We start from the raw sequence: 26,236 nt of genomic DNA on the forward strand, positions 1-26,236 counted from the left end.
AGTGCTTGAATGAAACACTCACATCGTCTACTAAAGAAGTAGGAAAGGCTGCTCTGGAAAAACAGGTAACCGTATCACTTCTACCTGTATTTAGCACTTAATTCTGCCTCAGTACTGCTCTCACCTCAGTACTTCCCCACCTAACATGGAAGTTACTGTAGGGGCAGAAAGTGTCTCGTTTCTGTTTGGGTTGATGTAAACTGGATTTAAGTATTTATGCTTATTATCATATATATTTGTTTGATTTGTGGTTATCTAGCACATTAATCTGGAGAAGGAAATGGCAACCCACTCCAGTATTCTTGCCTGGAGAATCCCAGGGACGGGGGAGCCTGGTGGGCTGCCGTCTATGGGGTCGCACAGAGTCGGACACGACTGAAGTGACTTAGCAGCAGCAGCAGAGGCTTAACACTTGAACATACAATACAGCATTATCTCAATATAATTCATCTACTTCTGATGGAAGGTATCATTTATAAACGTCCTGTCAATGTTTGCAAAAGATAACAAAGTCTTAGAACAACAGAAGGACTAATATTATGTGATGCTACTTATATGAGGTATGTAAAGTAGTTAAAGTCACAGAGACAGAAAGAATAATGGGGGTTGCCAGGGGCTGGGGAGCCACTGGTGAAAATGAAAAGGTCTGGAGATGGATGGTGGCGGCTGCACAACAGTGTGAATGTACACTCACAACTGGTTAAAACGGTAAATGCTCTGTTACCTGTATCTTTAATCATAACTTTTGAAAAGTAACTGGAAAAAAGACCCACTAAGACAGGAAAGCAATGACATGAGTTCCCCCTTTTTACATTCTCTAATGACTGTAGCAGAAGTATCTTCTAACAGGGATAAATAGTTCACAAAACACTTTTCCACACATGAAGTCATTTTATTCTCATATCAAGTCTTCAATGTCGAGAGGACAGGTTTCATCCTCTCATCTCTGAATGAGGCAGTTAAGGTAGAAACACAAAGCGACTTATCTAAAGTAAAATACTGGGTTGGCCCCAAAATTTTATCCATATAGCAAAATGGCAAAGCCAAAACTAGATACCAGTCATTCTGATCCCTAATCTAGTGTTTTTCCCCTCAACAAGGAAGCATCTCAAAAGTCCTCGGTCCTGTATCAACCTTTCTGATGGGAACAGCCATGTCTTCCTTATGCTTCTTTACATCTAACTGCACTGTTGATTTTGTTACGGTTCTTAAACTGTTAAATTTCCTACTTTATCACCCAACTATGGTTAAAGCACAGATCTTAAATTAATCTCTAGTGCTTTGCATTGTTGGTGAACAATAAAAAAGTTTCCTGATTGTGGATTACACTCCATGAATATCAAACCCTTTAGCATGCAAACACCAAAGACAATTACAACTATGGTTTTCTATTTTCACTTCTTATCACTTGTTTTTTCCTCCTGCGCAGCAGTTACTTTTGCAGTTTCTGTAATAAAGGAAAGAAAAACAACAAAAGTAGAGAGACTAGGAAGACAAAGCTCAACAGTTACCAATTTGTAGCAGTCTTCTATCACTATATCCCAACCCTCTTTCTACCTAATCTCTCTGGATTATTTAGAAGCAAATTCCAGACAGCATATTATTTCATCTATAAATACTTCCTTATGAATCTCCAGAAGAAAGGATACAAGAGAGCAACTGTAGTACTATGATCACATCTAAAATCATGAACAATAATTCCTCAGTACGAACTTCCCAGGACAGTGCTGACATTTCCATCACTGGTTTATTTTTCCTTAAGTTTGTTTGAATCAGGATCCAAATAAGGCCCATGCATTGTGACTGAATGACTATGTCTCTTAAATTTCCTTTAAAAGGTCCCTCCACAGCCCTTTCCCCCTTGCAGTTTTATTTTTATTATTGAAGAAATCAGGTTATTTGGTTGTTTCCCATAGTCTGAATTTGCCAAATGTATCACTATGGTGTACCTTAACATGTTTTTCTGATCCTTGTAATTATAGTAATTGACAGATCTAATAACTTAGTCACGGAGAAGGCGTTGGCACCCTACTCCAGTACTCTTGCCTGGAAAATCCTGTGGATGGAGGAGCCTGGTGGGCTGCAGTCCATGGGGTCGTGAAGAGTTGGACATGACTGAGTGACTTCACTTTCACTTTTCACTTTCATGCATTGGAGAAGGAAATGGCAACCCACTCCAGTGTTCTTGCCTGGAGAATCCCAGGGACGGGGGAGCCTGCTAGGCTGCCGTCTGTGGGGTCGCACAGAGTCGGACACGACTGAAGCGACTTACCAGCAATGACTTAATCAGATTTAGGGTCATTTTGGTACTTTTAAAGTTTGTCAAGATTGCTTCACAGGTGGTGATGTTTATTTCCAACATAGGTATCAAATGTCTAGTTCTCATTCTCAGTAATCACCAACTAGAGTTATTAATTCATTAGGGGTTGCAACATGGTAATATTCTATCACTCCTTCTTTATTCATTGGCTAAAACACTTTTGTAAGAGAAACTCATCCATCGACAATTCAGTTGTTTGCACAGAAAAGTCAGAATAAATGATTCTTTACCTTTATTAATTTTCTTTGGCTTCAAAATCACTACAGTGACTGCAGCCATGAAATAAAAAGACTCTTGCTTCTTTCAAGGAAAGCTACGACAAACCTAAACAGCATATTAAAAAGCAAAGATATCACTTTTCCAACAAAGGTCTGCATAGTCAAAGTTATAGTTTTTCCAGTAGTCATGTACAGATGTGAGAGTCGGATCATAAAGAAGGTTGAGTGCCAAAGAATTGATGCTTTTGAAATGTGCTGGAGAAGACTCTTCAGAGTCCCTTGAACTGCAAGAAGATCAAACCAGTCAATCCTAAGGAAATCAACCCTGAATATTCGTTGGAAGGACCATCGTTGAAGCATACTTCGGCCACCTGACGCGAAGCGTCAACTCATTGGAAAAGATCTTGATGCTGGGGAAGACTGAAGGCAAAAGAAAAAGGGGGCAGCAAGGTGGTTAGATAGCATCACCAACTCAACGGACATGAATCTGAGCAAACTCCGGGAGACAGTGAAGGAGAGGGGAGCCTAGGAGTGCTGCAGTCCACGGGGCGGCAAAGTGTCAGACATGACTTAGCAACTGAACAACTGCTTTTCAAAACAATTAACATCCCAGCATTTCTCTAAAGATGATCAGCAAGTTAAAAACAATTATGTGTTCACAGATTTAGACATATTTGGTAGATTTCAATTATTTGTAGTTATCCCTACTGACACTCAGATTGTACCGTATTTGGACAGTGGAAGCTTATTCAAATTAGCTCCCAAGACTTTGTAACCATAGTTAGTTGTCTCAGAGAGCTTCTTTGCTTTCTAGGGTTATACCTTATTCTAGGCATATCTTATCTTTTTCTTGTCTTAGACCTGTAATCAGCCATCTATTTAAAGGAGCCCTAATTCCTTTCCTTTCAGTGGGAAATGGTATTTAGAAACCACAATCTGGGTGCTAAGTGGTGCTGACTGCCTTTTTAGTACACAGAGCTAGGAAATGTCATATACACGTGTATATACATACACATACATACATGAGTATATACTGATGATTCTAATCCAAACTCAGGTTTAGAGAGTTTTCACTTAAATTTTATTAGTTGTACATCTGTTTCTCCTTTCTCGCATGCCAAAACCCTATTTTCAAAGCTGCCTTCGTAACTGTTCTTTTATCTCACAATATACACACAATAGCCAAGACTTAAAATGTTAACACTATCACCAGCAATATGATAAACAAAAATCTTTCTGAGGGGCAATTCTTTTTTACCCTCAGAATTACCCAACTCAAGATACCTATACATTATGCTGTACGTAAGTCACTTGCAACAGTCTGCTTTGGGTGATTACATCACTAACTGGAAGTACACTTTTATTTCACTTTTGACTTTTGGGCACTATATTTTTAATTAATGTTGTTATATATGTCTGCAAAATGTTTAGATGAATCTAAAGTCAAAACCATAAAAAAAGACATCCTCAAAGACTAGTTGCTCTCCCTGTCTACTTTAACCTAGTCTCTCCCTATCCCACAGGTAACTTTAATAATATTTTTACATAATACCCTAAATTCCCTCTTTTTTGGCTACTATCCACTGGCTCCCTACTATAAGCAATACTGAAATTGCTAGTATCTTCTTCCTCCTATCTCAATCCTCCAGTATCTAATTTTAAGTAACATATTTATTTACAGTTGGTATCTACAAAGTAATCAGTGAACTTTTCTACTTTTCATATAGTCTTTCCACATATTTGATAATTAAGCTCTATCTATAGAATTTAACAATAAAGTACTACATACTATATTGTCTCTCAATTTTACTTTACCAATAAAATTTTAATGTTCACCACCAATTCAAAATACTAGTTTAAGAGTGTTATTCAGAACACAAGTCCATAATCCTTTATCAGGTAGAAACCTTTGGAGCTAAATATATTCTAAAATTCAGACTCCTTTCCTTCTCTTTCTCCCTCTTTTAAAAGAAAATAATATGGTATATGAAATATTTACTGTATACTATGGAAACACCCCAGAGAAGTTTGTCATATTATCCCGTATTTTGCAAAATTATCATCCCCTATTTTGCAATAAAATATTCCCTGGTGGCTCAGATGGTAAAGCGTCTGTCTACAATGCAGGAGACCTGGGTTCGATCCCTGGGTCGGGAAGATTCCCTGGAGAAGGAAATGGCAACCCACTCCAGTACTCTTGCCTAGAAAATCCCATGGACGGAGGAGCCTGGTGCAGGCTACTGCCCATGAGGTCGCAAAGAGTTGGACACGACTGAGCTACTTCACTTTCACTTTCACATTAAATATTTAGACTAAGCTATGTTACTTCAGGTTAGGTTTTGTTGTCAAATGTATTCAGGTCATATCATCAGTGTTTGCCATTAAATGAGTCTCCCTAAAAAAAAAAAAGGCTTTCAGTACTTTTAGAATTTCAAATTATAAATAAGACATTGTGGACCTGTGGTTAGTAGCTTAAGATCATGTCTAAAAACAGTACCACCAATAAAAAGACAAGTCAGAAAACATTTTTACTCACTTTAAATAAAGATATCTGTTAAATTGCATTTTATTATAAAATTAAATTGTGTTACTGCAAATAGAGATTATTTGTTCGAGTCTGGCTTAGGAGCATCTTACTAAGCCCATGTGGCCTTTTTATAATACAACCTATTATAATTTAAAACAGCTTGTTAGTCTCCTGCTGCTACTCTTTTTTCCTATTAAAAATGAATTCTTAAAAAGGATATTTTTAAAAGTACATCCCATTCCACCAGTCTATGCAACATTCTTTTAAGGATAACAATTAGAATTTTTAAAACTAGAAAATGAGGGGGAAAATGCTGATAAACGAGGTGAGTCTGGTTCTTAGAACTCTCACTATAGTGCAGATTCATACTATATATTCTTGGTATTCTTGATATTTCTCGTTATAAATCATTTCTTAAATAAAATGTCTGCTTTTTAATGCATATTCAGCATTGTCTGAAATATGTTAAGCTGTAGTTTTTCAAATGATTTTAAAAAGATAATCTTCAAGGAATCATGACCGTAGGAGTAATCACAAGGGAAACTACTGATCATCATTCTAAATAGGTTAAGAAAACCAAAACCAGTGAGAGAATGATTCAATGAGATACTAAGTTATTAGAAATAATGTTAAATGTAGCAATTTTCTCATTTAGGAAAATTAAATGTACATTTAATCTTTGAAATTATGCATTCAGATGTGCATTAAAATGTAAAATTAATATCAATATTTAAGTAGGTTAGCCAAGAATAGAAAATGGCAAACATTTAGTGAAAATAGTCAATAAAAAACAAAAAGTTGAAGTGAACCATGTTACAAATATTTTACTCCTAGACATCAAGCATGTGAATTATTCTGAATTTAAGCACAATATTTTAGGGGGCTGTTTCCAAATTTGACCATTAGCTACAGGACTTCCATATTATTAACCTAATTATTTATCTCTATACCCACACATTTCCTTTGCATAAAGAACAATTAGTTTTGCTGAATTTTAAATCCCTAAACAGTTATTCAATGCTTATGTTTAACTGTTGCAGAAAGGGGGATCCCTTCCAGGGCAAGAAAGTGGGCTCGGAAATGAACTGTCCGAGGAGACACATGTGTTGAGCAAGAGATTTTATTGGGAAGGGGCACCCGGGCAGAGAGCAGTAGCGTAAGAGAATCAAGGAGAACTGCTCTGCCATGTGCCTCCCAGTCTTGGGGTTTTATGGTGATGGGATTAATTCCACGTTGTCTTTGGCTAATCATTCTGACTTACAGTCCTTCCTGCTGACCAACCTGGACAGCATATTAAAAAGCAGAGACATTATTCTGCCAACAAAGATCCGTCTAGTCAAAGCCATGGTTTTTCCAGTAGTCATGAATGGATGTGAGAGTTGGACTATAAAGAAAGCTGAGTGCCGAAGAATTGATGTTTTTGAATTGTGGAGTTGGAGAAGACTCTTCAAAGTCCCTTGGACTGCAAGGAGATCAAACCAGTCAATCCTAAAGGAAATCGGTCCTGAATATTCACTGGAAGGACTGATGCTGAAGCCCCAATACTTTGGCCACCTGATGCGAAGATCTGACTCATTTGAAAAGATCCTGATGCTGGGAAAGATTGAAGGCAGGAGAAGAGGACACAGAGGATGAGATGGTTGGATAGCACCACCAACTCACTGGACATGAGTTTGAGCAAGCTGCGGGAGATGGTGAAGGACAGGGAATCCTGGAGTGCTGTAGCCCACGGAGCTGCAAAGAGTCACTCATGACTGAGCAACTAAACAACAATCTAATTTGAATATAAAACTAATCATGCTATTTGGTGACAGCACATAGGCACTGCCATCAAACAGTGTACACCCACTCCCCTCTTAGTTTTGTTATTTTACAAGGTTAAAATATAATTTTATTTTCTTTATTGAAAATATGGAAACAGTAATTTTTAGCATCTGATTTTTAGTTGTCTATTTCTTTACCTCCCCAAAAGGGTTTTTGCCTTCTATTACTAGAGTTTGAAAAGTTGAGATTTATACTTTTGACCCTGCATTTTAAAGGTTATAGATCATAATACACAAATAAAATACATGCTAAATCTTCTCAGGCCTACCCACTCCAAAACTTATGTTTCCCCATTCACGTATGAGAATTACACATTTGTTGTTTAAATTGGAGAAAAAAGAAAAACAGGAGAGTGTAACAAACGGCAATTTCCTAAAATCTGCCTCACAAAGACAGCTGATAGCTATTTTGACTTTCTAGCATTTTTTACATAAATCAACTTTAAATAGTTTTAGGTAGGGATATTTTACAAAGAGTTCTATAAAAAGTTATTTTCATTTCATAATATATCAGGGATAGAGAAACACAGACCAATATAAATTTTACTTTATCTTTTAAAACCCCCTAAATATTGTAAACTAAGATCATGGCATCCGGTCCCATCATTTTATGGGAAATAGATGGGGAAACAGTGGAAACAGTGTCAGACTTTATTTTTGGGGGCTCCAAAATCACTGCAGATGGTGACTGCAGCCATGAAATTAAAAGACGCTTACTCCTTGGAAGAAAAGTTATGACCAACCTAGATAGCATGTTCAAAAGCAGAGACATTACTCTGCCAACAAAGGTCCGGCTAGTCAAGGCTATGGTTTTTTCCTGTGGTCATGTATGGATGTGAGAGCTGGACTGTGAAGAAGCCTGAGCGCCGAAGAATTGATGCTTTTGAACTGTGGTGTTGGAGAAGACTCTTGAGAGTCCCTTGGACTGCAAGGAGAGCCAACCAGTCCATTCTGAAGGAGATCAGCCCTGGGATTTCTTTGGAGGGAATGATGTTGAAGCTGAAACTCCAGTACTTTGGCCACCTCATGCGAAGAGTTGACTCACTGGAAAAGACTCTGATGCTGGGAGGGATTGGGGGCAGGAGGAAAAGGGAATGACAGAGGATGAGATGGCTGAATGGCATCACTGACTCGATGGATGTGAGTCTGAGTGAACTCCAGGAGTTGGTGATGGACAGGGAGGCCTGGCGTGCTGCGATTCATGGGGTCGCAAAGAGTTGGACACGACTGAGCGACTGAACTGAATTGAACTGAAAATATTGTGTCGGAGAAGGCAATGGCACCCCACTCCAGTACTCTTGCCTGGAAAATCCCATGGATGGAGAAGCCTGGAAGGCTGCAGTCCATGGGGTTGCTAGAGTCAGACACGACTGAGCGACTTCACTTTGACTTTTCACTTTCATGCGTTGGAGAAGGAAATGGCAACCCACTCCAGTGTTCTTGCCTGGAGAATCCCAGGGATGGTGGAGCCAGGTGGGCTGCCTTTTATTGGGTCGCACAGAGTTGGACACAACTGAAGCGACTTAGCAGCAGCAGCAGCAAATATTGTGTACATATGCCATAATTTATTTTACCAAAACATATTGAGAATCATTTCTAACTTTTCAATATTATAAACAGTCCTGTAATCCTTTTACCTCTATCTTTAACCACTGTAACTTATGCCATTAGAATAAGTATCAGGAAATAGCATACTGGATAAAAGGGTATATATATTTCTGATGTGGAGATTGGTCAGAAAGTTGCAAATTTACATTCCTACCAACTCTGTGTTAGAACATCAAAACTCTGGTCATTATTAATGTTTGTCAATCTGATGGGGGAAAAATGATCTCATTATTTTAATCTTCATATTAAAAATTATATGAGAAACTGAATTTCAGTGTATTTATTAGTCTATAATCTTTGGGTATTATTCTATGTAGCTGTTCTTTTTATTAATTTGTGACACTTTTTAATATTAAAATATCAAGGCAGAATATTTATATTAGCCTTTTAAAACTATGATGGCTTTTATCATAAGTGTTTAAATTTTTTATACAGTCACTTTTTTCAAACTTTTCTTTTTGTAACATCTGGGTTTCACATTCCCTGCTATAAATGTTTTTACATCACATACAAAAAAGTTCTCTTAATTTTTGTTGTCTTCTCCAAATTAGATTATGTAGGTAAACACTCCTCAAACACAGCAGAAAGCTGATATTAGATAAAGAGTTTTACAGCACAGCTATTATTAAGTAATTCAGTGTGCTAATTTTAAGAAATTAATTCCTAATATGAAGATAATTAAATTAATTGGTGTTGCCTGGAAACAAAATGGATATTTTTTTCAGTATTTTATTTTATTTTTTATTGTCAGAGTTTTACATCTGTATTGATCCTATGAGTTATATAGCTATTTTATTTTTAATGTAACTTATTTATTTTAATTAGAGGCTATTCAGATTAACAGGAGGATGCTTTTGGGGAGAAGAAACCTAATTAGTCCTATCTACTCATATGCTGTTTGCTAAAGACATCTGGACACCCAGCGTCGCATCTTCCCTCATCTTTCTCCACTGTAACAAGGTGGTTCACCAATCCCACTGCAAACCACTCAGACTAACTCCCAGTTTAGTATCTTCCTTGGATTGTCACAAATCAATCTTGGTCTCTGCTTCAGTCTAACCAACAATGAATTAATTCCAGCACACCAACAATGAATTAATCTAACAGAGGTTCAATCAAACATATACAATAAGTACGAACTCCTGGCCGCAAATCCTAACTATGTAAAGTATTTTACACTTAAAAGTGCCAACTATGTGCCCTATGCTAAGTATTGATGGTTATAGTTATGAACAAAATATCTTGGTTCTCATATTGCTTACAATCAAGTGATAAAAATGGACATTTAAACAATCTGTTGTTGCTGTTTAGTCCATAAGCGATGTCCAACTCTTTGCCACCCCACGGACTGTAGCATCCTAGGCTTCCCTGTTCCTTCACTATCTCCCACAGTTTGCTCAAACTCATGTTCACTGAGTTGGTGATGCCATCCACCCCTCTCATTCTCTGTCGCCCCCCTTCTCCTCCTACCCTCAATCTTTCCCAGCATCAGGGTCTTTTCAAATGAGTTGACTCTTTGCACCAGGCAGCCAAAGTATTGAAGCTTCAGCATCAGTCCTTCCAATGAACATTCAGGGCTGACTTTCTTTAGGATTGACTGGTTTGATCTCCTTGCAGTCCAAGGGACTCTCAAGAGTCTTCTCCAGCGCAATCTGAAAGCGTCTATTCTTCAGCACTCAGCCTTCTTTATGGTCCACCTCTCACTTCTGTACATGACTACTGGAAAAACCGTACCTTTGGCTATACAGACCTTTTTTAGCAAAACGATGTCTCTGCTTTTTAATATGCTGTCTAGGTTTGGCGTAACTTTCCTTCCAAGGAGCAAACATCTTTTAATTTCATGGCTGTAGTCACTATTGGCCGTGATTTTTGAGCCCAGGAAAATAAAATCTGTCACTGTTGCCACTTTTTCCCCTTCTATTTGCCATGAAGTGATGGGACTGGATGACATGATCTTAGATTTTTGAATGCAGAGTTTTAAGCCAGTTTTTTCACTTTCCTCTTTCAGTGTCATCAAGAGGCTCTTTTTTTCTGCCATTAGGGTGATATCATCTGTATATCTGAGGTTGTTGATATTTTTTTTCTACTTTAAAAAATTAATTTATTTAAATTGGAGGCTAATTGCTTTACAATATTGTAGTGGAACATCAACATGAATCAGCCACGGGTGCACATGTGTTCCCTATCCAGAAACCCCCTCCCACCTCCCTCCCCATCCCATCCCCAGGGTCATCCCAGTGCACAAGCCCTGAGCACCCTGTCTCATGCATTGAATCTGGACCTGGACCGGCGATCCGCTTCACATATGATAATATATACGTTTCAATGCTATCCTCTCAAATCATCCCATCCTCGCCTTCTCCCACAGAGTCCAAAAGACTGCTCTTTACACCTGTGTCTCTTTTGCTGTCTCGCATATAGGGTCATTGTTACCATCTTTCTAAATGGTTGTTGATATTTCTCCCAGCAATCCTGACTCCAGCTTGTGTTTCATCCAGCTGGGCACCTTGCATAATGTACTCTGCATGTAAATTAAATAAGCAGAGTGACAATATACAGCCTTGTCATACTCCTTTCCCAGTTTTGAACTAGCCTGTTCCATGTAAGGCTGTAACTGTTGCTTCTTGACCGGCATACAGTTTCTCAGGAGATAAATAAGGTCATCTGGCATTCCCACCTCTTTAAGAACTTTCCACAGTTTGTTGTGTTCCACATAGTCAAAGGCTTTAGCAAAGTCAATGAAACCGAAGTAGGTGTTTTTCTGGAATTCCCTTGCTTTCCCTATGATCCAACAAATGTTGGCAATTTGATCTCTGGTTCTTCTGCCTTTTCTAAATGCAGTCTGTACATCTGGATGTTCTTGGTTCACATACTGCCAAAGCCCAGCTTGAAGAATTTTGAGCATTACCTTGCTAGCATGAGTGAATGTCACTCAGTTGTGTCCGACTCTTTGCAACCCCATGGACTGTAGTCCATGGAATTCTCTAGGCAGGGATACTGGAGTGGGTAGCTTTTCCCTTCTCCAGGGGATCTTCCTAACCCAGGGATCGAAACCAGGTCTCCTGCATTGCAGGCAGATTCTTTACCAACCTAGCCACGAGGCAAGCCCTGCTAGCATGTGAAATGAGTGCAACTGTGTGGTAGTTTGAATATTCTTTGGCATTGCCCTTCTTTGAGGCTGGAATGAAAACTGACCTTTTCCAGTCCTGTGGCCACTGCTGAGTTTTCCAAGTTTGGAAATAATTACAAAAATAAAATTATACCCTGGGATAAATGCCATGAAAGGCATGGCTGCTATGAGAGAGAATAAGTTGATTTATTGACATGAATAAGCCCATAAGACATAAAAAGAACACACATAGCATACAGAAGAGAGATCTTAAACACATAAATATAAATAATATAGAAACACAAATAACACTTGACATTATTTATTGACAGAGGTAGTAGTGATGTGATACTGGATAGTTAAGGCAGAGTCAACAGTTTAGCAAATTCCAGGAAGAGCAAGAAGGCCAAGGTAGCTGATGCAGGGGAAGTGCGGAAGCAAGATACTGTAAGATGAGGGAAGACAGGTAGGAGGAGGCCAGGCCACACACATCACTCCAAAAGGCCAAGAGACCTGTGAAAGTTGTCTGTTTAATTGCTTAATTCAGTCTTCCTGAACCTTAATCAATCATGAAAACCTTTCTAAGAAAAACCGGTAACAGGCCATGTACAGTGTTCCATAGAACATACGTTCAATCATATGACAGCAGGGGAGTATGAAGTAAAGGCTTGCACTCTGCTAGTGCAGATACATTTTAAGAGAAAATGATACAATACGAAAACTGAGTTTTCATTTATTTAAATTTTGAATTAAAAAGTATCAGGCAGAAAAAAGCACAACAGGCTTAAAAACTGCTTGAAAGGCTGGCCCTGGCTGGTCTTCAAGACCTCGGACTTTCTGTGTTTCTACCATTCCTTAACAGATAAGGACAGCTCTGTATATGTAAACTGTTTGTGCCAACAGTATGGTTTATGCTCAATATCTGCTTTCCTTCTGGGAGCCTAGAATTTTGATACATGTTAGATAGTGGATGCCTACTTGACCAGCCGTCAATAAAAACCCTAGGCACTCCACTGAGACTCTAATGAGCTCCCCTAGTAGACAATATGTCACTTGTGCTGTCACAAGTCGATCCTGGAAGTACTAAGTGTGACCTCTGTGACTCCAGCAACAGAGAGCTCCTGGAAACTTGTGCCTGCTTCCCTTTGGACTTCGCCTCATGGGCCCTTTTTCTTTGCTGATTTTGTTTTGTATCCTGTGCTGCAATAAATGATATCCATGAGTATCACTATATACTCAGTCCTCCTAGTGAACCCAGGGATGTTCTTACAGATTTCAATGCAAGAACAAAATGGAATACAGAGAGATGGCTCCCTCCACCACTGTTTTCCAGTCTTTCAAAATGAAACTATACTGTTTTGGAAAAAATATATAGTTGGTATTCAGGTATAGAGAATCTTTTCTTTTTTTTTTTTTAATAGAAGCAATTACCATAAAAAGCAGAATGACAGCTAACTTTAAAGTGATTGTGATTGAGACAAGGCACTGAGTGAGGCTTTGCTCATGTTTGTGCTGTGCTTAGGTGCTCAGTCGTGTCTCTTTGCGAACACATGGACTGTAGCCTGCCAGGCTCCTGTCCATGAAGATTCTCCAGGCAAGAATACTGGAGAGGGTTGCCATGCGCTCCTCCAGGGGATCTTTCCAACCCAGGTCTCCTGCACTGAAGATGGATTCTTTACCAGCTGAGCCACAGGGGAAGCCCAAGTATACCTGGAGTGGGTAGCCATTCCCTTTTCCAGGGGCTCTTCCCAACCCAGGGATAGAACCCAGGTCTCCTACATTGCAGGCGGATTCTTTACCAGGTGTGCCACCAGGGAAGCTTGCTCATGCTTACACTGTTCTATTTCATGACTATGGCAGTGTCAGATTCAAAATAACTTAGTAAAAAGGTAAGTTAAAATTGTTTATATGCTTGTCTATTATTTCACAACAGAAAATGTTCTGTTGTAGCTGGTATGGATTTGGAAGTTGTCAGCTGAAGTCTTGAAGCTATCAATATATCCATTTCCTGAAGAAAAGGATATAAAAGAATGAACGGAAGGCTAAGTTCTGAGGCACAGGAAATGCCTATGATTGGGGAGCTGGGAAAGAACACAGTTAAGGAAACCATGGAAAACCCTAATCAGCTGGGCAGTGACCAGAATAGGCTGCGTGTTAAGAAGTGGTCTATGAGTGAGGTTTACTTTGAAATGAGAAGTCGCCCCCTTCCTCTGTGTGACCAGAAAGTTTTGGATACACTTCAGTTTCAGTACTTACCACTCTGTAGGGGCAAATAATTGCTACGATTTCTACATCCTCAAAGAGATTAAGTTCCTACAGTACTGGCACTGTGTCCTTTTCAAATAACTTTGTATTCCAATTACCTTGAAGACAGCCTGGCTCATAACGGGTCCTTAATAAATCAGGTGCTTAGAATGGAGAATAAAATCAGGCCCGTATCACAGAAACCACGAAAGGAGAGAATGTAAAGTATTCTATGATCAGTTTTAAATTTTCTTCATTTTTCTTCTTTTTCTCCTACTTTTGGCAACCTTTCAGGTCATTACCGTTTTTTTTACTAAATCCTTTCCACTCTACTGCTACCTCCTCAGCGTTGCTTTAACAATTGTCTGAGCACCGACTATGTGCAGGGCACTTAGCCAGGTACCGTCAGAGATACAAAAACGAGCCTGCTGTCGAGTGCAGGACATATTCCAGGACGTGAATAACACAAAGCTGTAAGCGGAATACGAGAGAAAGAACAGGATCATGGCATGAAGTTAGAGGAGGGTGATTAGAAATAGCTTTCATGGGAAGATGACATCTGCTTTGGTTCTTGAAGACTGTTAGAATTTAAATGGAAAGAAGAACAGGTAAGGGTGTTTCAATACAAAGAACAGCTTAAGAATTAATGGGTATACGAGAGACAACATACAAAGAAATGAAGCAAGAAAGGCACGAGTAGACCAGATCAGAAAAAGTAAGAAAGAAGCAAAAATTACGTCATTGTCCAAGTGAGTAGGGCTGATAAAGGAGACCAAAATGGAGCTGCCAGAGATGTAAAGGAAAACCAGAAAAATGTCGTTTCATACAACTGAAGAGACGAAACTGAAGCGGAAGCAAAAACTTGGAGTGAGCAGATGTTTTATAACTCTTTTCAAAGAAAGACTGTAAAAAGGTGCCAAGAAGTGAGGCAGTGGTAGAGAGGACGTGAAAGTATGGAAAGGTGTGTGTATGAAAAAGAGGGGGAATCATAACAAATGAGGAGGGAAGATGCAGTAAAGCATCAGTTTTCAACTGGGTGACTCTGCTCCCCCAGAGACGTCTAGCATGCTTGGAGACACTTTTGGTTGTCACAGCTAGGGATGAGAAAGGGCACTGCTGCAACCTAGGGGGTAGAGGCTGAGGAGACACTTTTGGCTGTCACAGCTAGGGATGAGAAAGGGCACTGCTGCAGCCTAGTGGGTAGAGGCTGAGGATGCTGCTAAACATTCTGCAACGCACACGACCGTGCCCCACAATAAAGAATGATCTGATCCAACAGGTCAGCGGTGCCAAAGCTGAGAAACCTTGTACTAAAGCACAGTGTATACAAAAGAGAGAATGACTAACCAAAGAGGCAAAGTCTTTGGTAAAGTGAGAACATTCAGGGAGAAAGAACTTTTCTGGTTCTCTATCCTAGTGACCCTGATTACAGCACGAAGCTGGATAGCTTCAAGATATTACTTATTTGAAAAAGCATAATGAAATACACCATTCCAATTTTCCCCATATACACGAATGACAATGTGTATGCCTTAAATCATTATTTACCCTGTGAACAGATAAACCATTTATCTTTTGGGATACCACCAAGGTTTAAAATGTGGGTACTTCTATTTTTTTCTAAGTTCCAAATATGTACAGCAATCACACCCATTAAAAGGTTAATAGATATAAATGATTAGAGTCCATGTACTAGTTATAAAATTTATAATTTATAAAATCTCTTAGGTACCATTTAGAAAGGAGTTACAAATAATCTAAATTTTAATAGTTCATTGGAATACCATGTGACATGGAGGCCTACAAAAGAAAGCACCAGTTTAAGAAGCCAAGTAACACTGCTATAAAAGGGCAGGAGGAGTTAACAGTGACTATAAAAATGGAGCTTGAACTACCTTTGGTACAAAGTGCAAAATATTTCAAAGACACAATGAACTTGATCATATACTTTTCACTTTGTATCATAAGCATGAAAAGACTATTTACTGACATGCATTATGTGAAAAGTACTAAGAGAAATTTATAAAAAAATTCTGCTCTCAAGAGAATTTTCATTCATTTATATGTTTCCCAAGCATGAACTATGTGCTAATAATAGGCTTACAAGGATATAACAATGAAAAAGATAGACGTAATTTCTGCTTCAAAATTATTTAGGGATAGGACTTCCCTGGTGGCCCAGTGGCGAAGACCCCACACTCCCAATATGGGGGGCCAATTTGATCGCTGGTCAGGGAACTAGATACCGCACGCTACAACTAAGACTGGGTGCAGTCAAATATTTTTTTTAAATTATATAAGGACAAGCTGGTAAACGACCCCAGGTGGCGCTAATGGTAAAGAACCTGCCTGCCAAAGCAGGAGATGATGTAAGAGATGCCAGTTTGACCCCTGGGTGGGGAAGATCCCGTGGAGAAGGAAATGGCAACCCACTCCAGTCTTCTTGCCTGGAGAAACCCATGGACAGAGAAGCCTGGCAGGCTACAGTCCATGGGGTCACACAGAGTCAGACATCACTGAAGCAACTTAGCACATACACACACAAGCTGGTAAATAGGTAATTACAATGTAGAGGAAGCACAAATTAGTGAAGATGAACTCTAGGGCTGAACTATCTAGGTTTGGATCCAGATCCATTTAAAAAGTTTGTGATCTTGGGCAAACTGTTTATCTTCTCTGTGTCTAATGATGAAGTATTCACCTTATGGGCTTGTTGAGAAAGTAACATCTGAGATAAGATCTAAGACTATAAGTGTGAACTTTTTTCTTGGTGAAGGTAATGGGGGGAGGGGTTGGGATACCAAAATAAAGCTCTAAACAGCAAAGGAAACTGACTATGTGAAGGCCCAAGGAAAGAACAAAACTCGGTTCACTAAGGAACTTAAAGCAATTCTATACGCAGAGTGCGAAAGGGAAGGGGTTTGGCAGTAGTAAAGATACGAGCCCAGAGAGGCGGCAGAGGCTGGGTAACAAAAAGCCACTTGACCTATGAAAGGGAGTTTGAACCTTATTTTAGAGAGTTTTGCTAAACATACACACACACTTTTGCTTAAACTTGGTCTCATTCAAGAGTTAATAAGCCCACAGGATAGAAAGAATGCACACATAAAGAAGAGAGTTCTTGGCTTCAATTCTCAAAAGTTGAAATCCAAACAGCATTAAAGACATTCACTTAATGTGGAAAAGTTGATAGAGAAAAAGAGAGATGCCTGAACATCTCTGTTCAGAACACTATGTTGTGTTTTCACATAGACTCTTTTAATTAATCAAAGAATAACTCTAAGGAAGGTGATACTATTCATTTTACAGATGCAGAAACTAAGGTACAGAGGAAACAAACAACTAGACATCAAAACGTGAAGGCTGCTCACAAACCTGCCTACCCCAACACACGACACTACAATTTCTCATGTATACTGTGTTCTCCTTTACCTTGTTTCAAAAATAACTACAAATCACCATGTCAGACTTTTATCTGACTGAAGCCAACAGATGGAGAAGTATACCAAGTTGGGAATTTTAACTCTACTTCCCCATCCTTCCTCCTTTCTCAGACTTTACTGTTGAAGCATGTGACAGAACTATGACTCTGTAATCAAGGTTATAATGAGATTTATCTGTCATAAGCTATTACTAACATTCACTACAAACTCACCTAGTTCTGCCACAAAGCTTTTTTGCTAACCAGAAAATTCTCATGTCTTGTCTCAAGCAAGCAAGAAATATTTTGGGAAAAGTCTGAAGACAAGAATAATTAAGTCTTAAGAAGAATATTATAGAATTTTTCTCTGAAGTAAACTCTAGATAAAACAGAAAGTAAGTATAATTTCAGAATGGGCTTCCCTGGTGGCTCAGAGGTAAAGAATCTGCCTGCAATGCAGGAGACTTGGGTTCGATCTCTGGGTTGGGAAGATCCCCTGGAAAAGGGCAAGGCAACACACTCTAGTATTTTTGCCTGGAGAATCCCATGGACAGAGGAGCCTGGCAGGCTACAATCCATGGGATCGCAAGAGTTGGACACGACCGGAGAGACTTAGCTCACAGCACAATTTCAGAATTCAGAGGAAAAAATACACTATACTTGAAGTTGTTTTGGCATTAAGTCTCCCCCTAAAGAAGAAAGGAAATTACACACTAACAACACAATTCATTATTGCTCATTCCATGATTTCTGCTTTAGTAAGTAAGATTTTCATAAAATTTAAGGAATTGTAGCCAGAGGAGATTGTCAAACTTTTAATCTTTGTCACTATTTTTAGAAAACAAGGGCAAGCAAAGAACACCTTGCATGCCTGGCCTAATTGATTTTTCCATCTCACTTTAGTTTTAAATACAATAATATATCTCAAATTTACTAAAAGATTGTTTACAAAGCACTTTCTCATGCTATTATTTCATCCCAACAACTCACTCTCTACAATTTACCAGACACTATGATGCCACATTCTGTAGGCTTCTGTTCCAAGTACAGAGAGTTATGTGGAGGAGTCAAACGTACAAGCAACTGGTGATAATGTAGTACAATAAGAACTGGAAGAAAGGTCCAAAGTACTAAGGGAGTGAGTATATGATTACCGGTAAAAGCAACTTTTGAGCTGGGTCTTGAAGAATAAAGATGGCTCTAAGAATCGGTAGACTTTTAATTGCAAATAACCCCAAACTGGCTTACACAATAGGGATTTATTCATGAATAGAAATCCCACCATAGGGAAAGCCCCAGGCCCAGCACAACAGGAGTCTAAAATTGTATTATCATGGACCTACATTCTTTCTACCTCTCAGTTCTGCCATCCTCAGGGCTTGCTTCATCACTCCCTGTGGTCACAAAACAGCTGCCAGTGGCCACTAGCACTGTTCTCTTGTTCACATACAACAGGGGAAAAAAACCTTCTTCCCCCAAAATAGAATCTCTCTTTCCTTGTCCAGTTTAACTTGGACAAACAATAATTTACGGGGGAATGCCTCGGGCTGATTGGCTTGGTGTAATCAAAATCTACCGCTGAAATGGGTGATGAGTCATCTTCTAAGAGTCTCCTGGATGACAATGAAAAAGAACTCCAAACACTGGGATAAACACACTAAAAACAGAACAGGGAACAAGAGAAACAGTTTAGCATGGCTGGAGTGATGGGAAATCTACGGTTGGACACAGTTTATGAAACTTCTGTGAGTTTGGACTTTATCCAGTAGACAATGGGAACTCAACACAAGTTTTTTAGGTGGAAAAGAAACATCCTTCAACTGGGTTTTTTTTTTTGGTAAAGTGTGGTAGCAATATAGAGAACTGCAGAGAAGGAGAGGGAAAGTGGGAGAACAAACAGCAGCGATTCAGCTGGTAGGCCACTCGATAAACAGGAAGTGGTAATAGGGAGGGAAAGAATGGAATAAAAAAAAAAAGGCGGCAAAGTTGCTGTGTAAACACTGCCTGTGTCTGTACTTCTTTCTTATTACAGATGAGGAAATCAGGCCTCAGACAGGTAAAATGGATGGCTTATGACCACAAAACTTTCACCAGGCAGAAACTCAGCACCTGAAACTGAATTTTCTTTTCTTAAAACATACCTGTGAACACACTCAACAAACCAGGAATATAAGGAAATTATATAAAGCTTTCTCGCTAAGATGAGGAACAAGACAAGGATATTCATTTTCATCATTTCTATTCAATATAATACTGGAACTCCTAGCCAGAGCAATTAGGCAATAAAAAGAAAGAAAAGGTATTCAAATTGGAAAGAAGTAAAATTATTATTGTTTGATGATAACATGATCTTATATATAAAAAATTCTAAAGATCACACACACACACACACAACCTATTTAGGATAAATGAATTCAGAAAGGTTGAAGGATACAAAATCAACACATAAAAATGAGTTGTGTTCTGTAACAATGAACAATCCAAAAAAGAAATCACATTTACAAGCACCAAAAAGAGTATTTAGGAGTAAACCTAACCAAAGAGATGACTTTTATACTGAAAACTACGAAATGTTGTGGGAAGAAATTAAATACAAATAAATGAAAGACATCTGTTGTTCATAGATTGGAAGACTGGAAAAGATGTCAACACCACTCCAAAGATTCAATCCAATCCCTATCAAAAAAATCCCAATGACATATTTTTTGCAGATATAGAAAAATCTATCCTAAAGTTTATATGGAACAGTCTTAAGGGACCCTAAATAGCCAAAACAATTTCAAAAAAGAATAATGTTGGTGGCCTCATACTTCTGATTTCAAAATTACTATAAAGCTAGAGTAATCAAAAGAGTTTGGTACCAGCATAAAGACAGACATACAGAAAAATGGATTAGAAGATTTCAAAAATAAATCCCTGAATGTATGATCAAGTAATTTTTGACAAAGATGCCAAGACTATTCAATGGAAAAAAGACAGTCTTTTCAGCAAATGGTATTGGAAAAACTGGATATTCACATGTAAAGAGCTAACTATAAGAGTTTTTTTGAGGGCAAAACTCTTAGAAGGGTTTTAAAAGGGGAAAGCTTCATGTCACTGGATTTGGCAGTAATTTCACAGATTTAACACCAAAAGTATAAACAAAATAAAAGAAAAAACTAGATCAGTTGGACTTCATTAAAAACTTTTGTGCATCAAAATACACACCACAGAGTGAAAAGGTAATGCATGGAATGGCAAAAATATTTGAAAATCATATATCTGATAAGGGATTGGCATCCAGAATATACAAACAGCTCCTACAACTCAACAGAAAAACAACTTAATTTTAAAAATAGGCAAAGAACTTAAATAGATTATTTCTCCAGTTCAAAAGGCTGATAAGCACAAGAGATGCAAATATCATAGAGAAATGCAAGTGAAAACCACAATAAGATATCACTTCATACCAATTAGGATGGATGTTATCAAAATAATGAAATGAACAAGTATTGATGAAGATGTGAAGAAACTGAATTCTGACCCATGCTGGTGGGAATGTAAAATTTTCTGGATATATACCCAAATGATGGAGAAGGAAATGGCACCCTACTCCAGTATTCTTGCCTGGAGAATCCCAGGGACGGGGGAGCCTGGTGAGCTGCCGTCTATGGGGTCGCACAGAGTCGGACATGACTGAAGCGACTTAGCAGCATACCCAAATGAAATGAAAGCAAGGACTCGGATACCTGCACATCTATGTACATGGTAACATTAGTCCAAGAGCCAAAAAGTGGAAGCATACAAAGTATCAACTAACAGATTACATACAATGGAATATTATTCAGCCTTAAATAGGAAGGAAATTCTAACAAATGCTACAACTTGGATGAACATTATGCTAACTAAGTGAAATAAGCCAGGACAAATATTGTATGAGTCTACTTATATTAAATACATACAATAATCAAATTCATAGAGAAGGAAAGCAGAAAAGTGGTTGTCATGGGCTGGGCATAAAAGGAAGTGGGAGTTAAGTGTTTACTGGGAACAGAGTTTCAGTTGAGAAAGATGAACAGAGTTCTGGAAATGGGTGGTGGTAGTGGTTGCGATACAAAGTGGATGTACTTAATGTACAATTAAAACTGGTAAAGATGGCAACCTTTATGTTATGTGTATTTTACCATGATAAAAACAACAACAAAATTATACTTGCTGTGCATCTTTTCTAGGGACTCTATCTTAGTGTTAGGATCCAATCTCTTCCTACCCAAGTACTGCAACAGCTACTATTTTCCCTGGTTCATTCCACTCAACCTTATTCTAACTCAATCAATGGATCACTGACAGGTGCATCTTGGCAGTTTTATCAAACTAATGTTTGGCTTCCAAAGTTTAAAAGACTCCCCATATCTTGCACAAGAGGATAAAAATCCAAATCTCCTCAATCTGGCACTCAAACCCTTCTACAAACAGATACCCTTTCAATAGTCTAATGTCTTCCCAAGGAACTTCAGTGGTCAGCTCATCCAAGTTTTCCTCTTTTCCCCTCCCTTAAAACTAATCTCCACCTTATACTCTTGCTTTTCCCCCACAAAGTAACTGCTCCAATCTCTCTGTAAATCTAAACCCTCACAGAAGCCAGCTCAAGTCTCAAGTGTTCCAGGAAGTTATTTAGACTCCTGAGCCCTCACTCATCTCCCTTTAACCAGGAAACGTACAGCATTCTTTGTACTGAGAGAACTTTAACTAGATTGTTTTCTAGGCTCAGAGGGGTACATCTCATCTTTTCTGAGGGCAAAGTCTATATATTACACTTGTTTCTTTCTTCTGCAGCACCTAATATTGCAAAATACAGAACAGATCTTCAATAATCACCTGTGTAACTGAACAAAAGGCACAACTTTGGTGTGTGTGTTTCAATGACTAGAATATGAAATCAGAATCATGTGACATGACTGTCTCTGAAGGTTAATCTGTGACACACAACACAGAAATTGCTGCGATTATGTGGAAACCACGTGGTATAACACAGGTATTTTAAAGCCTAAAATGAGAGTCTGATACAAAGAACCTGTTTAAAACCTGGTATTGCTGAATCAAACGATATAGTAGTTAGGTTTTGCGGGACAGAATATGAACCTATGGTTTTACTGAATGCATGCAAACACGAGCAATGCTATAACTGGACAGAAATACAGTCACAGGCCTATGAAAACTCTAAATGAAATGTCAGTTGGTTTTTATTAAATTCAGGTCAGGAAAAAAATCTTCATCAGTTACTTGTGGTAACTGACAGCAACTGTCAAGAATCAGCGTGAGGCGCACTCTCTGACTTCTCCTTTCAACTCTATTGCACAAAGACCCAGGGAGGATGGTGGTGAAGAATGCAATCAATGAAGAACAGGGGGTTCAGCAGTGAGTGAAAAGTGCTCTCTAAATGGGGCGGAGAGAGGCCTAGATCCCCGTTTTGGTCCAATCCCTGGCCAGCTGCAGGACCCACAGCGAGTAGCTCATCTCCCTGAGCCTAGTTTCCCGGCTCTAAAACAAGTCACACCAGATCGCTCAAGGTTTTTCTGACTTCAAAATTCTAGGACAAGTTTCGTCACAGCTGCCATTAACGCGTATGATTCTTGCAGTTTCAAATCTTTCTTCCACATCTCCAGGAAGAAAGTAATAGATTTCAGCAATCTAAAAGAAATGGATGCCATTGAGAGACAAAAGATTGTAAAAATGTCTACTTCTTTATCACGGTAAGATATTTTAGCAGAGGGAACAGATTTCTGGTAAAAACCAAGGCTGCTTCTGCAAATTAGGCCTAATCCAGAGTACTTATTATCTGTGCTGGTATATGAAGAGGTGCTATTGTATTTCAAAAGAGGAGCAACACTGCTCAGAGCTTCCCCCTCGAAAACTGAGAGAGAAAGTTCTCATCTTCGGGGCAAGGCTAGTAAATAAACATCTGTGCAAATGACGAGATGCTGAATGCACGCTTTTAGCCTTTCAAGTACTCCAAGCACAGACTTCTTTATCAAACACTCTGTATTGTCTCGTCCCTCTCCCAACCTACCAAAGAGCCAATTCCAGTTCGATCCCGAAACAGTAACTTACCCGGACAATCCAACTTCTCCCCGGGAGCAGCGGTCCCCAGGCCTGCTCTCCCCGACCCCCGAAGCCGGCCGGCCGCTCTCACGCCCACCCCCAGGCGGTCCAGCCCGGCAGCCCGGGTAAACGCGCGCCCGAGTCTCGGGAGCGGTTTCCCGGCGTCCAGGGAGCGGCGGGTCCCGCCCCTCGGAGCCCTGAGTCGGGAGCCGGCCCAGCCGCTATCCCAGCTCGGGAGCGCCACACCTCGCGGCTCCAGCCCCCCGGAACGGCGGCGCACAGCGCAGCCCGCCCCTCGGAGCGCACCAGGACCGGTCAGTCTGCCGCCGCCGCCTTAGCCCCAGACGGACCACTGCCTCCCTCCGCCCCGCGGCGCCGCGCGGCGGCCCGGCCCCAGCCCTGAGCCCCCGCCGCTCACGCACAGACCCTTCCCCGCCGGGACGCCCAGCGCCGCGCCGCGCCGCGCCGGGCACAGCCTCGCCTCACAGCCTCGGAGACATCGAGGGGGACACTCACCCCGGAGGCTCCTCCTGCCGCTGCTGCTGCCGCCGCTGGGACCGCGGCCGTCGCCCCCGCCGCCGCCACCACCAGCACCGCCGTCCGCACCGGCGCCAGCGCCCCGGGCCATCCTCCTCCTGCCGTCGCCGCCGCCGCCCCCCTCTCCGCTCCTGTCAGTAGCTCAGGCTCCGAGGCTTCTCCAGGTTCCCCTCGCCGCCATTTTGACGCCTGGAGCGGGCAGGAGGGGCTCGGCTCAGCGCGGACCTGGCGCGCTTGCGCGGCGCTGCGGAGCTGGCCCGAGCCCCCGCCCGTCCTCGCCGTCGCCGCGCCCGGGGTCACGTGGACCACCGGCAGCGCGCGCGCCGGGGCTGGCCCGGGAGGCGCGCTCACGGGACCCGGGAGCGGTCGGAGTCGAGTGCGCGCGCATTATTCCCGCTCTCTCCTCGGAGTTGGTTGCTTGTATCCTGCTTATTCTGGGGAACTGTGGCAAATCGTTTAAATCTGTCAGAATGGAACTATAATAACAACGTTACCGGACGACCGATTCTACCAATTTTTGTTTCCATTCGGCGGCTGGCATCCTGATCTAGAACTCACCTTGCATCTTTCTCAAAACGAAGGCTACGTCCGCGGAAATATCTTTTTTTTTTTTTTTTCAGTCTTGGCGCTTGGGTGACTTCTTGACAGTTTATCTTAAGCCCTGTCTGTATGATACTTTTACAAACACCATCTTGCTAGTTGTATAGAGGATTTTTTTTTTTTTAAGTCAGACACTGAAAAGTTTTCCTCAGCAAGATACTCCCATAAACCTGGGATAAGAACTGATGAAAGCTCACAGTCGCCACGTGGGAGAGCCAAATCGCTCTCCCCAGATGCCCCTCGTCTGGGAGTTTCAGCGATGCATTAACGAAACACATATTTATGGAACACCTTACAGTTTGCAAAAACACTGTTAAATGCATGGCTTCCTTTGAACACCAAAACCCCACCCTTTGAGGTAGTGGGGACAAGTATTACAAGTATCCTTTACAAGCTTACTTTTACAAGAAAAAGGACAAGTATCTTTTTACGACTAAGGAAATAGACTCGAAAATACTAAGTCGTTTGCCCCCCCCGGGCGTACATGCTGCATTAGTAAGTGGACAAGCCAAGACTAGAACCCAGACATTCTCACCCTGGTCATCAGACAAATTACCCCTCACAGTTCTCCGACAGGCTTTTCAACAGGCTTTTCAATACATCGTGTATTTGTCCTCTGGGAATTTATTTAAATCCCTCTTGAAAGTACTTGCTTTGTCAATCTCTACCCATCCTTTGAGAAACAACTTTTCTAAGTCATGCCTCCAAGTCTTCTTGTTCTCAAACCATCTCTAAGCTTAAAACACTAAGAGCACTTTCAAATTTTACGATGTGTTTTTAACCATTTCTTGGTCCTTTATTATTTTATACATTTCACATTTGGTTGGAAGATTTAGGTTTTTTTTTTTTTTTTTAACAAGGAAAGGACTTTATGAATGTGATCATTGCTGTTCTCTGGACTTTCTTCAGATTAGATGTATCTTTCTTGTCCTCATCCATCACCGCCTTACTGCCTTGCAAAGATACTTCTTTCCAATTGATATTAGTTCATTTTCCCCTCCCCCAACCTTTCAACCCATGCATCTTTCCTCAACCCCAGTCCTCAAAGGTTTAAAGATTGTAGCATTCCATTGTCAGGAAAAAATATCGCTTCTAACTGGTAGGGGTTTCTTCAACTGAGCGTGTGTGTGTGTGTGTGTGTGTGTGTGTGTGTGTGGTGACAGGAGATAAGTACATGGAAAAGTGAGAAAATACAAGGGAAATAGGCCCATCTAGTTGGAGCAAAGGTTTGTCTCTGGGTGCCCACATCCTGTTCCACTGTACTGTTATCAGTTCAGTTCAATCGCTCAGTCCTGTCTGACTCTTTGTGACCCCATGAACTGCAGCACACCAGGCCTCCCTGTCCATCATCAACTCCCGAAGTCCACCCAAACCCATGTCCATTGAGTCGGTGATGCCATCCGGCCATCTCATCTTCTGTCGTCCCCTTCTCCTCCTGCCCTCAATCTTTCCCAGCATCAGGGTCTACTTCCTGAAAATGCATAAATGAATCTTATCTAAGTTCAAGACACCTACCGTTATTTTCTATTCTTTTGCCTTTGTCTTTAGCTAAATATTACACTAACTGGAAGACCTACTATATGCAAACTAAAAATTTCATTGTCCTAACCACCTTTTGATAATTCACAAAACATTACATAAGATCGGTCCCCACTATTACACTTTCGGGCTTCCCAGGTGGCACTAGTGGTGAAGAATCCACCTGCCAGTGCAGGAGATGTAAGAGTTCAATCCCTGGGTGTGAATCC

At 40.4% G+C, this 26,236-nt stretch overlaps 1 protein-coding gene across 2 annotated transcripts in view; it reads right to left on the reverse strand.

The window, feature by feature from the left end:
- BTBD7 (BTB domain containing 7) overlaps positions 1 to 24,113 on the reverse strand; it is an 88,974-nt gene extending 64,861 nt beyond the window's left edge. Inside the window, exon 1 of one of the 2 annotated variants that reach the window (XM_070357877.1) lies at positions 23,868 to 24,113. The gene's annotated coding sequence lies outside the window, so the exon portion shown is untranslated. Of the gene's footprint in view, positions 1 to 23,360; positions 23,380 to 23,867 lie in introns of those variants that run through there. The other variant, XM_070357878.1, reaches the window with a different exon arrangement.
- Positions 24,114 to 26,236: the final 2,123 nt, after the last annotated feature.

Source organism: Bos mutus, chromosome 21 (genome assembly GCF_027580195.1).
Source record: "Bos mutus isolate GX-2022 chromosome 21, NWIPB_WYAK_1.1, whole genome shotgun sequence".
Taxonomy (NCBI): Eukaryota; Metazoa; Chordata; class Mammalia; order Artiodactyla; family Bovidae; genus Bos; species Bos mutus.